Genomic DNA, 13472 nt, shown 5'->3' with positions numbered 1-13472 from the left:
GTGTGTGTGTGTGTGTGTGTGTGTCCCCTGCAGACTTGAGCCACCAACCTCTCCCACGCGTTTGTTTTCCCCTCCCTTTTCTACACTAGCTGAGAGAGGCACAGCCTCTGCTGCTGGCACCTGTTGCTAACAGGAGGCAGATGAGGGACACCTGCATCAGTTAACGAGGAGGACATCTTCAAATGATTTCTTTAAAACTTTAAGGTTTTTAAGAGCAGTGGTTTCTTCTCGGGAAAATATGAGCTGATAAAGGCATGAGGACAGTACAAAGAGAAGGGTGTAAGATGAGTTAGGCTTTTTCAAGGTGCTTTAGGCAGCTTAGCCTCTCCTAAGCAGCCACCCTTAATGTGGGCCGTTCTCTTCTGCCAGAGCCCAGCTTGTTTTATCCAGGTACGTGATGCATAGCTGTGTTGTTAGCAGACAACAGAGAGGAACAGGAGAGAACAGTCCTACTTCCCCATCCCTGGAAACATTCCAGGTCAGGTTGGACGGGGCTCTGAGCAACCTGATCTGGTTGAAGATGTCCCTGCCCACGGCAGGGGGGTTGGACTAGATGCACTTTAGAGGTCCCTTCCAACCCAAACTATTCTATGATTCTATACCTCATGGGACAGACAAAGCTCTCTGGAGCCTTGCCCATGTTCTGAGCTTAGATCTACTATTTAAGACCCCCAGGTTTATAATGAATTTTGCCTGCACCAACAGCCTGACTGTCAGGCTGGCTCATCTCTTATCTGAGCTCACAAGGATGCTTCCTCTGGAATTCTGCCAAGTTCCATATTTCAGGCATCTGGGGACTAAGCAACAATCATAACAATTAATTCTTCAGCAGCAATTCCCCTCCAAGAATCATGCACGGTTTTATAAATGTTAATCAAATGAGCTTCACAGTACTGCTGGGAAGCAGTTGAATGGCATTCCTGTCTCCCTAACTTGCAGATGGGAAAACTGAGGCGCGGCATTCCTGTAAGGTTATGATTTACCCAAAGTAACTGTTTTTTTTTTATGGTGGGTTTTTTTTCAGGCATTTTAAGTGGATTTGGTATATTGTTTGAGGTGTCTGCCAGAACAAGGGTGAGACCCTACTGGGAATCGGGTGATTTGGCTAACAGTCCTGGCTCTGAGTACAGCTTCCAGAAAACATTATATACTTTCCTTAACGAATTAACTGATTATTCCAGACTTACTGCTTAGCTCTTTCTGAAAACCGGAATAGCGCTAATGTGGTGCTTCATGCAGCCTCTGTCTGCCGTGGATCATTTGCATGTAGGACCAGGGATAATCTTCTTGCTGATTCGCATATCCTCAGTTCAAGAGACACTCCACCTACACTACATAGACGGTGTGCATCAGCCAGCCTTACTGTCCAACTGTTTCTTTACATAAATGTCCGGGGGGGGGTTGTTGAATGCTTCAGCATCTCTTCAGGCTGTTTGTCAGGAGCTGGAATGTCTTTTGTCTGCATCTTGAGGACTGAGGAGGCAGCCTGTGGGATGAGGGATTCGAGTCTCAGTTTTGCCTCTATTCAGCACATTCTTTTTTTTTTTTTTCCCCTCCTGCTCTCATTAATTACTTCCTCATGTGCTGGTTCCTGCCTGAGAAACACTGGGAATTTCTGAGGTTTTGACAGACAGGACTCTGGAAAAGGTTAAAATCCTGAATTAGGGAATGTCTATCTGAGAAAGATTTGACTGACAGAGTTTCTGCAATCTAGCACTTTACTCTTCTACACTGCAATAAACTCAGCTGTAGCTTTAAGTCCATATTTCTGCACCAGATCTAGGGCCAGATGAATAGTACAGCCCCAGCAAAGAGCCAAAGGGTTTGCTTCTTGCTCGTGCTTTGCCAGTACTTATGTTATATGGCCTGCTAGTGCATCCCAGTAAAGTGAGAGCTGATCCCACTTCCCCTGCAGTCAGTGATAAAATCCCCCACTTCGGTCCTGTTCTTCCCCATCAAAAAAATATAAGGGCCCACAGCTTTAGCTACTCTTATAAGATGTTTTCCAGTTTTCAGGAAAAGCTAAACTGCAGGACCCCAAAGAGATCAGGGTATCTCCGTAGAGCACTCATAATAAACGGCCAAAATCAGAGCAAGCTTCTTCACAAAGATGGGAAAATAACAGCAATGAGATTGGACTTCCTCATTCTAGGGAACATTCCCCCATAATTGAAGTCTCTGTTCTAAGACCCATGGCACAAACCCCCATCTTCAGAGAGTTCATTTTTATTGTGCCTAATTTGTATTTAATATTGTAGTCTGACTAGATCTTTATGCTCATCTGACTGGGATAGATCAGAAATTCTCTTCGCCAAAGATTTCTATGCACCAGATGAAAAGAGGACATCTTGATGATTTTGCAAGGCCTAGTTTGGATACTTACCTGCTATTCACTTTTGCACTTTTCTCTTTTAACCATGCATTTTTTCTAAAAAGGGGTTGTCACATCAGCCAGCTCAGAGGGTACTTCCTTGAGCAAATTACTACAACATCCCACATCTCTAAAGGTCTACAGCCACTAGGCACGAGTATTTTCAGGAAGATACAGAGGAGAGAAGCATCCTGAGCTAAACAAATTGACCATAGGTGACAGCTCTCTTCAAATCCAACTCAAAATGCTTTGTGCCTCAGGGATTATCTGATCATCTCCCTTTGCTTCCTCTAATCCAATGGGTGATCACATCTGATGATAGCTTTAAAATAATAATCTGAACAAAACAAGCAATTCCCATGGGAAAGCTCAGACTGTATGTACTTGTAAAGAAAATGCCACTTCTTCCCCTGTAGAGCAAGCCATGAGTATTAACCATCTGCACAAATATTGCAGTCCTGGAAAGCTCCATCCTTTTAATCAGAGCTTTGGATTTCATAGCAGGCATTTGTCGGCTGTGGGAGAGTTTTCAGCCACGTTATGTAAACGCTGTCAAGAAACCAAGTGTCTGAAAAAGATGCATGGAAGGAATGTGCTAGTAGGAGACAGAGGGGAGGCTTTATTGTTTAGGGGTTGCAGTTTCACAACAGTTTTTTAAAAACCTACTGATCAAATTGGCAACATCCACAACCCATTGAAATTGGCTAAGCAGGACACTGTAGCCCTACAGCCTTTATGGGTCTTGCAAGTGCCTTCCAGGGAGACCTACTCTAGGAATCTAGTGCATGAATGTTGGAGGGTGTAGGCTGAGCAGGAGAGGAGCTTGAGGCAGGAGTCTAGTGTATGAGAAATGACAGGCACATTTAAAAAATAAAGTTCTCTCAAGTGGGCATCTGTGCATGTATGTGCATGAACTTACAGCATTAGAAGTGTCTGCATGTCACGCACCTCCTGGAGGTGCCTGCCCTACCACACACGGAAATCCCAAATTAATTTCTTGCTGGAGTGAAAGTGCCCTAAATTAAACAATTCCTACGGGCAGCTCTCATCTCAGTCTCTCCGAGGTTAAGGGGTGGGAAAGCTGAACCATTCCTTCCTTCCCATAACAAGAAGTGACAGCTTCTAATTAGGATCCATTAGAGGGTGCCCCGGGGAACCAATGGACCATTTTGCACTCAGAATGCGTTGTTGAAATTATTTTTTGTCTTAGAACGGCATGTTGGCCCAGCTACCTCGGCTATCTTCCCCAAGCCTATGTACGTACGTACTTTGAGTCATCTCACTGCTGTACTATGCCTAAAAGTAAGCATATGAGATCTCAAGAAATCTTGATGCTCTCACAGCCCTGTCAGACCTTAGGGACAAGTGCTGAGGAAACTGTGGGCATGGCCATAATATAAGAGAATGTGAACGGGGGAACATAATGAGCATAAACCCTGACTTTTTGAGGTACAAGGTTCTAGGGTCAAACATCATCTAGAAGAGCATTCCATAGAAACTGGAGCTCGAGGAGATCTATGCTTACATCCACAACTACTAGAAGATGTGTCAACACAGCCAGCAGGCTGACACCAGTAGAAAGCCAGTATTCATCTATAAAGACTGTTGGTAACTTCAAGTTCACAAAACATATTTTAAGTATAGGGCAATCAAGGTACAGAGCAGATAAGCTACCTCCTTGAGGCCCTGAAGAATCGTACCTTACCCCAGTTTAGTGTACAGCAGTGTTCCCAGTCCTTCAGTAAGAGCACAGCTGTCCAGCAGAAAGGCCAGAGAAGCATCTTGCACCAACACCGTCAGAGATGCTCCAAAATGCATTCAGGGAGCTCAGATAATTTTGAACCCATCTTATTGAAATCCACCCTGATGATTTTGACTTTAGTACAGGATCCAGGCTGGAAGGAACCTGTCCTCCGTGCAGCTGAGATCTCAGATCGATGACACATGCAAGACTAACCACATATGGTAATGGCAGACACCACTCGACAACTTCTTGTAAGACCACTCCAAGACAACCCAGATTCAGCTATTCCTATTGAGAAGCACCCATCCAAATTCCAGCAGAAAGTGGTTGATGTCTGGGTATTTTGGCATGTTACTTGGTACTTTCCTTAAAACATCAGCTCCCAGAGTCAAAGCATTATGAGAGACGCTCATTATTCTTTCAAAAACAATCTATATTCCAAGCACTTATAGTGACAAAAAAGCTCCACAATGTGAAGTATTGCATCTTAATTCCTCTGGAAAAAGAAAGCATATTTACTTTTTAATTCCACCTCATCTTTCACAGTTTGGACTGGTAATCTTCTTGCAAAGAGGATACCTTGCCTTGAGTGAGAAGAAGCTGTTCTGAACCAGTCTGTCATTTGGGTTCCTTTTTAATCAAAAGCAATGGGAATTGGTTTCAAAGGGACAAAACCAAACAAGAAGGGGCAAAGAGCATATTCTCCATAGAGAATGCATCACAGTACAATTACAGCCTTGTGACTCCATTGCCTGTTTGTTTGCAGCGTCTGCAACACACACGAAGCTGTTTAAAAGGAAGCTAGTGCCCTTTAAATGTGCACCAAGTCTTTACTGCCTTACCAAGGTACAGACATTTTTATTAGAGCCAGGGAACGTTCCAACTCCCAAAGGTAATAAAAATGCAGTTTGCCAGAAAACAATAGCAAACCAGCAAAGGGGTTTCTGGTTTGTTTAGGTGCTGCTAAACTTGCTGCCACTGCCTCTCTCAGTGGGGTTCCAGTATCAGCCCCCACTTTCCCCCTATAGGACAAAGACACCTTGTATTCCTAAACTCTCCCAGGGCTGCTGCGTCTGGCCCAAGCCTCCACAGCCTCATGCCTTTGGGACTCAGCTGAGGGTGTAACCAGCCGTCCCCCAGGGCTTGTGAGCCTCCATTCATGAACTGAAGGACCTGGGGGATTCTGACTCTGAGCTCTGCTCAGCCCCGGAGCATCAGGTGGCCAAGTCCGTGGTGGGACAGGCTCCTCTTCTTTCACTGTATTCTTTTGTCTCTGTATCAGATTACAAGCAGAAATGCCAGGAGAAGTCTTTGCACATGGCTAACATGGATAAAGCCTTAACTGTCCATTCCAAAGAAGCATTAGTGGAAAAAGATGGTTGGAGTAAAGCCAGTGAGCCCGTGAGTGAAGCCCTGCCCACCCATGAGGCAGTCGGCAGTGGTGAGGCGAGGCGCTGGGAAGAGGAGGGAGGACTCTTGTTGAGCAGCGGGAGAAGAGCTTGGCAGGACTAATCACAGCCTGCTGGGCTCAGCCACAGATACGAGCCGTCCTCATCTTAAGAGCGAAGGAATTTGTCTCCAGGATTTCAGTTTCCCTCTATTCCACATGGGCTCTGTTCTAGCTAGAGAGAAATAGTGTCATAGAGAGAGAGAATAGTGGCACTAGCACAACAATTTTTCTTCCTACATGACCACGGAGTTTTATGAAGTCCAGTGTTAACCATTGATGAATAGCATCTGTAGAGCAGAGTTTCAATCTCACTGTGTTCCTATTCACATGCTGTAACACAGCCTGGTGAAGGGCTCTAGACATTAGTATGACCAAGACAGCACAGCATTTTGCAATTCTTTACAGCCCCTCTGTGATGCTGGGGTTTATTTCTTCCTTTTCATAAAGTAACCCAGCGAGGCACTCTTCTACAAACTACAACAAAACATTGCTCCCTGGACTTACCTTGTAGTGTATATTTCAGAAAGTCTGCATCAGCCACACCATTCTGGATTGTGCAATAGTTTCTCACACCGTCGGGAGGCAGGAGTCTGTAGGTACAGGCGTTTTCTTTGCTGTGTGTGATGTGCCATTTGTCACTCTATTCTTGTGGGGGAATTGCTAGAAAAAGTAGAGAGGACTTTTAAGTTGTATTCCAATATGACTGGCTGGGCTTAGCCAAGACTGGAGCCTAATGAGGCAGTCCGCTTCTCAGATAAACAGATAACGGTGAGATAATGTGTTCGCTTCTCAGATAAACAGATAACGGTGAGAGGAGGAGCCAGCAGCATGGAGCTAACACAGCACACTCAGCACCAGATCTACCTGGAGACATCCAGTTCCTCCTCCAGGATTTTCCACTGCATCACGCAGCATCTTGGGACGACACAGAGATCTGAATTCTTCTACTTCATGACGTCACTCTAGTGTTATTCCAGGGGAAGCTTCATGCCTGCACAAGCATTCTCTTGGAATCACCCAGTCTGATCAGTTTGACACAGGGCTTTTTTGTTTTACTTGAGGTTTGTTTTTATGCTATCCAGATGTGCATGATACATATTGATCATCAAGCTGGAAAGATCACTTATGAGCAACTTAAGCTGGCGTCCCTGCATGTTGGATGTCAGCCAGAGAGATTTCAATCTGTTTTTTAATACCCTGATAAGCCAAGAGTTTAAGTCATCTCTGCTTTGCCATTGTCTCTTAACTGTGGCCATCAGCAGATAGGATATGCATTTAGGGTGAGATTTTCTAAATTGCTTAATGATTGTTGATTTTAAATAGAATAGACTTTCCTGAATCATGTATTTGTTTTTTCAAATTTCATTCAGTGTCCCACTTTTCGTGCACAGAGACAATGGGAACATAATCTAAATGTTTTTGCCAGACAGTTGCTTCGTTGATTCTGAGGTCCACGTCTGCTTGCAGAACAAGAGGATCTCATCTACCACTCAAACTGATTATCTGGGAATCCTTCTAAGGTGGTTGTCTTCAGCAGCCTCCTTCCAGGTATACATCTCCAGCTGGCATAGAATGGATATGTTTAATAGTAAGAATTCAATAGGGAGAACAACATGGAGCTATAAAAATGGAAATCAGCTCCTGTTCTATATTAACCTGTCAAAAATTCTCTCCGTGGCCAACAATCAAGTTGACACTAAGCTAATTACTGAAAGACTTCTAAATACGAAAAATTGTTACCTGCCTGTATTTCTAGCTCTACCAGCCCAGAAGTCTTAAAGTACTATTGCTCATTTGCCTCCCTGCACACATACCAGAGGCCGTATTTGGAGATAAAACCTGCAGAAGTGCCTGTTACTCTCATAGATCCTGTGGCTGTACACACAAACAGCCAATTTGGCATGTAGGCACTCAGCTCTTGCACAAAAAATGCATGTTCTAGCCAGCGCTGCCTGCAAACTCAACCTCAAGGAGCAATTATAGTCACATAAACTCTGTTTCTTACATAACACTGGATAACAAGCCTCATGGAAAGTGACTCTCCTGGCCCTGTTTATATGATTTAGACAAGAAAAAAGCCCCTTTAGGGCAAGCTAATTCAAGCCCCTCTTCTCCAGATGATGAGGGACTGTTGATGGTTAGTACGCTGCCTGTCAGACTTAGTTCTACGGTGCACTGTCAAATACCCTGAGGAACATAGCACAGGACAATTATGCTGATACTCAAGCTTTTTATCTCTGAAACTCTGCCAGTTACTCCCCTCTTTCCCTGCTCTTCAGCTACCATTGGCGTGTCCTCCCCACCTCCAGTTCAGCACAAAGGTACACTGCAGTATCTCCCACTCCTCGTTGCAGTTTGCTGCCACCAGGCTTCGTATCTGGCATATGGATAGGAAAGAGTGATACCTGTAAGTGAACGGCAACCCACCGAATCTCTTTCCCTGGGCACCAGCTGCCCCACAAGGACAGTCAGGAGTGGAGAACGGACTCTTCTGGTCGGGGAAAGAAGGAAGTGGCAAATGTCCAGCATTACATTGCCTCCTTCCTCAACAGCCTAGAAAACTCGGATGCTCCTATAGCAAAGATGTAATGTCCCTTCTGATGCATCTCCCAATGTCTGCACTGGCACGAGGATTTCACGGCCTGGATTTTCAGCTGCTGCATGGGCCAATGTTTGCAAAGATCTCTAAACCTGGACTTGCAAGGGGCTTCCAGCCTTTGTTAAGGACTGGAAGGGTGGGGTTGCTTTGTTCATGTCTACTTTTAAAAATTAACACAGTTTTAAGAAAGGATCTCGCAACATTTACAGCAAGAGAACTATTTCATAAAAAGGTTGTGTATACAGTATACTGAGTACAGCCAGAGAGGCATAAGGACCTCATTCCCCCTTGGTGCAGGGAGGTACAATGCCAAACATTCATTTACAGCCACACAGAACTTGGCCTCAGGTACATGAGTAAGTTGCTTAAATAACTGCAGCAGCAGAAAAAAGGACGATTAGTTTCCTTGTCTACTCTGTGGCTAGGAACAGATTCATCACTGGTGTAATCCCACTGATTTCACTGCAGTCACGCTTGGGATCACTTTGGGATTTTGAAGGCTACATTAATGCAGCAGGATGCTACACTCACAGGCTTTCCCAAGCATTAGCATTCTGATGTGGTAGAAATTCATCCCATAACACAGTGCCGAGAATTTTAAAATAATAAAGAAGCAAAGATGCCTGCTGTCACCATTGCTAGCTAATTATAGCAGCATAGACAGACTTCCCTTGCAGAATTCCATATGCTGTATTCATCCAGCACAATAAATAAACCATATTAAAGAGGGAACGCTGAGAAGACATTTCTGATTTTGAAATCCTCTAACCCTAAAGTTAGAAATAGATGAAATAATTGAATGGCGATTTGCCTATTTTTTTTGTTCATACAGCTTTTTGTCACGCCTTTAGATGTGCTTCTGCGGAAGTGGGTGGGAAAGAGGGCAGGGGAAGAACTCACTATTTGGCAATTCATTAAGAGTTTCCCTGTTAGACTCCTCCACTCAACCCTGGGCTTTAGGCACAGCCATCCCAGAACACCATCAGTCTTCCACCTGGCACTACTTGGACACTCAGCAAAGGCCAGAAGACCGGATGAAACAGATTGATCCAGTCTTCCTTATTTTTCAGTGATGCTCAGCGTTGGAGGGAGCCTGTCTTAGACATTGTCTAAAGCAGCCATGGTAGGAAGAGGGGACTTCGGACAGACTTCAAACAGCAGAACTGCTGGCACAGGCAATTAGCACTTGCAGATAAGAATCAGTCCTAAAGAGCAGGGGACTGGCCACTGCTGAGGGTGAGCATCCAGCACCCAGGTCACGGGAACTTCTATCACCGCACTACAGAATCCCCAGCTGCCAGGGGCTCTGGAGAACCCCCATCTAGAGAGGGGTGGGGACTTTCCAAGACGGCAGCACTTAAACACTTGCACATGACTTCTGTAGGGCCAGCTTCAGGTCATGCATCTCCAGATGGCATCACTGCAGCACAGCTGGCAGACAGGTTTTTGTTTGCTAGCCAGAAGCTGGAGCACTGTTGAGACTAACTACAGCTGTTTCCATGAAAGCCATGAGGCCACCCAGCCTGTATCCTCTCCAGAAGAGTGTAGTTAGAGGAATTTTGCAACGAGGGCACCAAAGGGGCTGATATTGACCCCTCACACAGGGAGATGTCTCTGGTATGTCACCTGCCCAGTACAACTACTCTTAATTATTCTTCTTGGTATGTAGCATCTTTTTTAGGAAAGTGTGACATTAGTCCCCAGTTATCCAGCAAGCCTATTTTGCTGCTGCTTGAACTGGTCAGGCAATACCACCAAAGTGAACTCTGAAGTTGCCAAGACAACATTGCTGCTTGAACACGGGGAGCGGAGAGGACATGCTTTGTCAAGTTGTGATCATCCTGGGTGGCTGACTTACTCAGCAGTTCTCAAAGAGGCACTTCCCCTTTTTTCATGTTCTTCTCTTTTTTTCCACACTGAGCTTCTCGGGGTACCAAGAAGTACTGGTTAGTACCTGCTGCAGTAAGGCCTCAGTGTTCTTTCAGGTTCAAGAACTAATGCTCCATTAGTTTCTAAATAAAGAACAAGTGCAGGCAACAGCATGAGACCTGCTGTAGTTTTGGGGATTAGTCTGCCCTGGCCCTCCAATATACTAAATCCTACTAAAGCCTCCTACAATAAACCATGCAAGGATTAGTCAGTGCCTCCACCACCCAATCAATGAATCATGACTATACAAGCCAATCATTGCAAACAGTAAGACTCTTGACTCGTGCACTACACATTGGATAGAATTGCTTGGCCTTAGTTCCTAGTCAGCACTGGCATTTGCAGACCCTTTACAGGGTGCTTTGGCATCAAGACTCCAGATGTGATTTCTAAAGCCCAACCAACACCACGTTGTGCTATATAATGTGCATATAGTGCCATATATCTGCCTGCTGATCACAGCCCTGGCTGCTCAGAAAAGAAATTAAATGGTTGCTAATATTTTCCTGATCCATTAGCTATTTGAGTCACACAGGGCAGTAAAGTACTTGTTCAAATGTTGCCTGTGCAAGTAGTCATTGCATTAAAATGTGTCTCTCTGTAATAGCTGAAAATTGAAATAAGGCTAGACTACACTGAAGGAGGAAAGAAGGAAAAAAGGAAAGAATTTGTATGTGTGATAACACCATCAAACAAGAGACGTTCAATTATTAAGGCTGTTACGCAACAGCCTTAACCAGCAGGTTTCTCTCTGCGCAGAAATGGGAAAGGAGACTGGATCCTGGCTTTAGGATGTAAACCAGCTGGTGCATACCAGATCAGCTGGCTTCCTTCTTCGAAGGAGTGACACTGAAGGAATATCCAGTCTGCTGCCCTATGCTCTAGCACTGAACGCACACTAGCGCAGCTGGCTTCTCAGATACCCATGTTCAGAAGAAACAGAGCGTGCAGCCCAGGATGAGACACGCAGTACCTCCACGACTCCCCCTCTCCCACCAGGATTTCTGTAGGACCAAGAGATCACTCAGGTGACAGATTCATGAATCAAGGACATCCCACTGGATGAAATTCAGAGGCAGAGAACAGTGCTTCTCTGGACACCACTGGCAGCACGATTACACGGCTGCAGCCCCCAGGCTGAATACATGACACCGTTATATTTATTTGCCATTTGCCTTATTGATGGCAGGCTCCATTCAGCCTATGCTTTGCAGAAATTTGTTAGCAAGTGTTTTAAAGTTTCCCCTGAGATTTCAAATTGATTTATGAAGATCCAAGCTGTCTCTAGTACTTTTTGTCACACTGACTGGGCTGCAAAAAGCAAGACGGCAAAGGATCATCAGCTAAGTGACTCGGTAGACTGTGCAAACACACATAAGATGGCTCAGAGGAAAAACTCCACCGAATTCAAAAGGTATCAGATTTACACCACTATAGGTCACACAAAGCTGGACTCACGCTTTGCCTATTATTTATCAGTTACCTTACTTGCTTTTATGCTTATTGGATACAGATGGTGTCCGCAGATAGACGCAGGCCTTTTAACATATACATCTGTTATATAATTGTCATAATAGCTTTGCCGCAACTCCTGGCTTATTTTAAATGTCCTGTTGTTTAGACCAACTCCTGAAAGGCCAATGGCTCAAGACACCAGGAAACAGTTCAGTTGTTAGAATCTGAAGGATTCAAACCCTAAGGTTTGCATTAACTTGGAGTCATATTTTTTTCCAGTAAGAAATGTGGATTAAAAAATCAGGATAGTTGTTTTTCAGTGCTAAAAATTGTTGGAGAGGAATAAAGAGGAATTCCCCTCAGGTTTGGATTCTATTAGGCTGCGGTTCCATTTGTTTCAGAGGGGAGACCTAGATGTGGAACTGAACTTCCTCAAAGTTAATTCCCAAAGCTGGGTATTGGATGTAGGTCACTCTCTGGCTTGTTCCGAGACTCAGCTGAGCTAGAAATACTGTTCAGTTTTCTCTAAAAAGTGGAAGCCACGCATATCCTTTCTGTTCTATCCAGGTCATTGCCTCTGAAAGCAGTGCCACAAGGTGTAATCGTAACATCAGTGCACATCTGCAACGCGTGAGCCAGGGAAAGCTGCCATTTCCAGGCTTTGCTTTTAAGGAGAGAATTCTCTGAACAAGTCTTTCCCCATACAAATTCCTGTATTAAGCATGCAAAATAGGCACTGCAGGACATAGGTGTTGGGGAAAGTGTCCTTCTATATATGACCTGAAGACATATTTTGGACAACCTGTTTTCCCCTCAGCAGCCAATATTTTTTTTCCATGTACTGTTCAATCACCGTCAAAGAACATCACTAGATTTCTGCTGCTGGTGTTGCCATCACATAGGCATCAACCTTCGTGGCCCAAGGCTCACATGTGCCATGTCAGTAAGCTGCAAAATGTTAAGGAGACTTCCTCTGCAAAAAAAGGCTGGTTAATAGGGCTAAATGCATATAGCTTTGCTGACCCTGAGGGGGTCTTCCGTGTCTGACAGAGGAGGTGCCTAGAGCAGAAGCCTACAGAAATAGTCCGTGAATATTTCTGTGTAACAGCGGCATCCAGTGGGCCAAGAAAGATTCCTAGTAATATATTTGGAAAACCAGGATAAGGCCATGTAAGAGCAGAGGTTTCCCTCCCATACCCAGAGCTAGGCAACTCCAGCCCGTTGCAGTAAGCATTACAATGTCCTCACTGAGCAAGAGACTGAGATGAACTCCAGTTTACTAGATGCCAGAGGATGCATGTTGTAGAAATGTAGGCTCAAAGAATCATAGCAACACAGGATCAGAAAAGGTCTCAAGAGGCCCTCCAAACCATGCCCTGTACTAAACAGTATCAGTTCTACCCTGCCATTTCAGCAGTGTTTGCCTAACCAGTTCCTAATGCCTGTTCAGGCAGAGATTTCATAGCCCCTCGCTAGTCTTCTGCAGTATTTCATTAGCCTTAGAAAGTTTTCCCTAACATCCAACCTGAGTTTTCATTGCTGCATTTTGCCCCACTACTTTTTGGCCTACCCCGTAAGCACCCAAAACAGGTTATTTCCTTCTTCTCAGTGTCAGCCTTGTGCATGAGGACATTTATCTTGTTCTCTCAGGTCCTTCCTTCTCTTAGATACAGCACTCCCTATGTCTGTCTTGCAGTTGTAAACCTCAAAAGGAAAACTCTTTATGTCCTGCAGACTGCCTCTGGGTTATGCACGCCAGGTTGGCTCATTTCTTTTCACAAATGTTGCCCCACTAGAAAAGATTCATTGGAGCTCACGCTTTTTTACACACCAGAGAGGTTTGCCATTTGCACTATCTTTGGTGTTACGCACAACCAAAATACCACCTCTCCGAAGTGGTTATATACAAACAAAGGCAAAATCT

The sequence above is a fragment of the Aptenodytes forsteri genome, unplaced genomic scaffold (genome assembly GCF_000699145.1).
Source record: "Aptenodytes forsteri isolate BGI_AS27 unplaced genomic scaffold, ASM69914v1 Scaffold16, whole genome shotgun sequence".
Classification (NCBI taxonomy): Eukaryota; Metazoa; Chordata; class Aves; order Sphenisciformes; family Spheniscidae; genus Aptenodytes; species Aptenodytes forsteri.
This window is presented reverse-complemented; position numbering follows the sequence as displayed.